The sequence below is a fragment of the Pseudophryne corroboree genome, chromosome 3 (genome assembly GCF_028390025.1).
Source record: "Pseudophryne corroboree isolate aPseCor3 chromosome 3, aPseCor3.hap2, whole genome shotgun sequence".
NCBI classification, from domain to species: domain Eukaryota; kingdom Metazoa; phylum Chordata; class Amphibia; order Anura; family Myobatrachidae; genus Pseudophryne; species Pseudophryne corroboree.
This window is the reverse complement of record NC_086446.1, coordinates 769,020,311-769,024,834: the sequence shown is the minus strand read 5'-3', so window position 1 is coordinate 769,024,834 and position 4,524 is coordinate 769,020,311. Positions and strand designations below refer to the sequence as shown.

The 4,524-nt window shown below is 40.9% G+C and overlaps 1 pseudogene; it reads right to left on the bottom strand.

The window, feature by feature from the left end:
- Nucleotides 1-555: 555 nt before the first annotated feature.
- On the bottom strand, nt 556-674 carry LOC134897115 (5S ribosomal RNA; annotated as a pseudogene).
- Nucleotides 675-4,524: the final 3,850 nt, after the last annotated feature.

The following is a 4,524-nucleotide window of genomic DNA, read 5'->3' as shown; positions in this document are numbered from 1 at the left end:
AAAGACTCTGTGTTGGGGCACGCTTAAGAAATAAAACTTAACTTTTAATTAGAATGTATAAAATTAGATACACAAACAAACACACATATAATGCTTGATAAGGTTTGTAAAGAATTTTAAACCTTCATCTACTTGTATTTTTTAATCTGAGAAAAGATTCTCTTATTAACAATAAGAAAAAATAAATAGGAGTATCAAGTCTCCAGTTTCAACAAATATTTTTGCAGTGACAGTGACACCCATGATGAAAATATCAGAAGTTCAATTTCGACATAACAGGAAAAACGTTTCCGACATACGACATATAGGCATTCGATATGGCAATCTAGATTAAGAATTATCATCCAATAACCATTGCCTATTATGATATTATAACCTGGTATCTGACTATCTGCTAGTGCTAGGTTGCTAATCAACATGTACAGTGAAAGAAAACATCTCTAAATTGATCTAGAATAAAATGAATGAATGAAAAAAGAGAGATTGTAGGTGTGAAGTTGGTAAGGGTCAAAGGTTGCTCCAACACTTCTGCTTTTCACATGGAGACAGAGGTGTTTAATACTGCACCTAATATTCCCTAGCAGTCTCCCATCTAGGTACTGATCAGGCTCCTCACTGCTTAGCTTCCAAGATCTGGCGAGATTGGGCGTAGCCAGTGAGATATGGCAGTAATGTCACATGGATTGTGAATGAGAGGGTGTCTGGTTGTTGGCACATACCAGAAGGTACTTCTACTATCCATCCAAGTGCACAGTCTCTCTGTTACTTCTGCATTGCAGAGAAATTATATGACCGGCATCAGGATGAGAGAGTACTGAAAAAAGCAAGATACAGGAAACGTATAGGTTCAGGGCCCGTCTTCTAATGTCCACCTCCTATGACGATATGGCGGACAGTGGATGAGAGAGGCGGGTTACCAGGACCTATTGAAAATTAGTGTGAAATTACACAGGTATCTTAAAGTTACCTATAAGGGTGAAATGACCAAATTTTAGAATTTGATTTAGATAACGCTCCTAAAAGGGACAAATTTAGAAAACAGAAAAAAGAACCTCTATTAGAAGTACTGCGTAGTTATGTGTGATCAGAAATTTTTGTGCAACAGAATATTATGGTTTGTAGATAACCATCTATGCAGCAAAGAAAAAATTAAGAACGTAAACATAAGAATAAAGAGTAATCACTGAGCATGTTAAATATTAACACATTGTAGTTTAGTGATAAAGTAGCAGATTTTACAAATATCAGATATTTTTATAATCAAGAAAATAATTTCCTCCAATATACGATACCAGGGGATGAGTGGGCTGAACCGTGGACTGTTCAGCACCACAGAACACAGACGGCCGTTTCACCTGAAGGTGGCTTGTTCACTGTGTGAGGTAGTTGTGGAAGACAGCTTATTTAAGGTCAAGGTAGGGGAGTGGTCTCCTAGTAAGGGCCAATAATAGTGGAGGGAATAAAACATGTGATGTTTGTGAGGTGTCTATTACATCACTTCCGGTTGCAGAGACCGGAAGTAGTATCGATTTGCGTCATTGCAAATGCCTTATTGTAGCTACTAAGCCTTGGAATTTAACTAAAATAGATGTCCGTAGCAAGTAATAAATGCTGTGGCCTGAGTGTTAAGGCCACAATACACAAAATGGAAAGCTGCTAAATCAGATTGTAATGTCACTCAGGTGCTAAAAGGGGAGGGGTAATTCTGTGTAGGAAAAAAAACTGTGTTCCCTAATGCACACCGAGTGAATAATATTACTACATAATAATAGTCAGATTATACGGAGATCTTAGTTGCGTATATCTGCAGATATAGGGTTAAGCCCCCAGGCCGATCGACAAGGCTTCTCCGTCACTGGGGGTCCCTAATACTAGGTATGGGCCTGGGGTGCAGGACCCCGTGATGTCGGCACAGGTCGGCCACCCCAGGTCAGCACACAGGTGAAAATTAATAGGGGTTAATAAGAAGCACAGAAGTGCTATGTAAGTGGTGTGATTAAAATAATATATACAAAGTGATAGGAAAAATAATAAGTGTTAATAAAGTGTTAGGGTGTGCCGACCTGAAGCAGCCCAGCCATACCGACACAGGGGCCACCGCACCCCACACCCACCCCATAAATAATTACAAATATATCTGGGTTGAATTCCCAGTGTAAGGCCACATGGTAATGGCACCTACAGCATCTGAGAGCCAGCTTACCTGGGGATACCCCTGGCTTCCCCTATGGCACTTCTGGAGTCAGCAATCCCTCCTAATGCTGACCCATTTATGCCTCTCTATATACAATACACAAAATGGAAAGCTGCTCAATCAGATTGTAATGTCACTCAGGTGCTAAAAGGGGAGGGGTAATTCTGTGTAGGAAAAAAAACTGTGTTCCCTAATGCACACCGAGTGAATAATATTACTACATAATAATAGTCAGATTATACGGAGATCTTAGTTGCGTATATCTGCAGATATAGGGTTAAGCCCCCAGGCCGATCGACAAGGCTTCTCCGTCACTGGGGGTCCCTAATACTAGGTATGGGCCTGTGGTGCAGGACCCCGTGATGTCGGCACAGGTCGGCCACCCCAGGTCAGCACACAGGTGAAAATTAATAGGGGTTAATAAGAAGCACAGAAGTGCTATGTAAGTGGTGTGATTAAAATAATATATACAAAGTGATAGGAAAAATAATAAGTGTTAATAAAGTGTTACCTAGTATTAGGGACCCCCAGTGACGGAGAAGCCTTGTCGATCGGCCTGGGGGCTTAACCCTATATCTGCAGATATACGCAACTAAGATCTCCGTATAATCTGACTATTATTATGTAGTAATATTATTCACTCGGTGTGCATTAGGGAACACAGTTTTTTTTCCTACACAGAATTACCCCTCCCCTTTTAGCACCTGAGTGACATTACAATCTGATTGAGCAGCTTTCCATTTTGTGTATTGTATATAGAGAGGCATAAATGGGTCAGCATTAGGAGGGATTGATGACTCCAGAAGTGCCATAGGGGAAGCCAGGGGTATCCCCAGGTAAGCTGGCTCTCAGATGCTGTAGGTGCCATTACCATGTGGCCTTACACTGGGAATTCAACCCAAATATATTTGTAATTATTTATGGGGTGGGTGTGGGGTGCGGTGGCCCCTGTGTCGGTATGGCTGGGCTGCTTCAGGTCGGCACACCCTAACACTTTATTAACACTTATTATTTTTCCTATCACTTTGTATATATTATTTTAATCACACCACTTACATAGCACTTCTGTGCTTCTTATTAACCCCTATTAATTCTCACCTGTGTGCTGACCTGGGGTGGCCGACCTGTGCCGACATCACGGGGTCCTGCACCCCAGGCCCATACCTAGTATTAGGGTCCCCCAGTGACGGAGAAGCCTTGTCGATCGGCCTGGGGGCTTAACCCTATATCTGCAGATATACGCAACTAAGATCTCCGTATAATCTGACTATTATTATGTAGTAATATTATTCACTCGGTGTGCATTAGGGAACACAGTTTGTTAAGGCCACAGTAAGGGCACTAATTGCGGTGACGATAGTCCTCTGGTAAACATACTGAACTGTAGCGCGTCACAAAGCGTTAGCGCGTCATTTCCGGTTTAGAAAGCCGGAAGTGGCGCGGGTGCCGAACGCGTCCAATCTTAGCCATGCGACTGAACTGTAGGTTGGACAGGGCCAAGGCTGACTGATTGCATTGGGGAGTGACTAGCTTTAAGGTGATAGTGGTCAAAAACATCAGGATTGCACTGATGATACTTGAAAAAATGCCGTGCTACTGACGTTAATTTTTTCATTTTTTGAATGTCAGATGGTGCATTTCTTACAGAACCTATGTGCTCCAAGATACGTTGTTTCAGGGCTCTTGTAGTGATGCCCACATATTTCATATCACAACTACATGATATGCAATATACTACCCCAACTGCATTACAGTTGATGAATTGATTAATTGATCTTTCTTCTCCGAATCGGTCAGTTACGGACGATGTCTTGACCATATGTGGGCATGCTTTGCAGGTCCCACATGGGAAGGAACACCTATCCTTATCTCATCAATTCCTATGCTCCACCACACCCTCATCATTATTATTATTAATACTATATGATATAACCATGGGAGATGGCTATCACATAAGATACTCAATATATTTCTGCCATATCAAAATTCCTTTACTATGTTTTATTCACCCAACCTGTGTGAATTAATTACCATGGTTTATTTACCTTAGGCTATTTAGTAATCTGCAAGTGCCAAGTTTTGATTACAAGATTTCCCTTCTTACTCATGGAACAAATGACTACAGATAACACTTTCCTCTCTTAACAACTCTTTCTTTCAAAATTAATACAGCCTGCTAATTACACCAGGTAGGAATTCTATAGCACTATTATGTGGCCCTATGTGACTTTTTGATTGCGGCCTGAGAAAAATATATAAAATTTAATTATTCATCGCCTCATATGCGCAAACAAGTGATTATTACTATTATAACTTTTTTCATATATAAC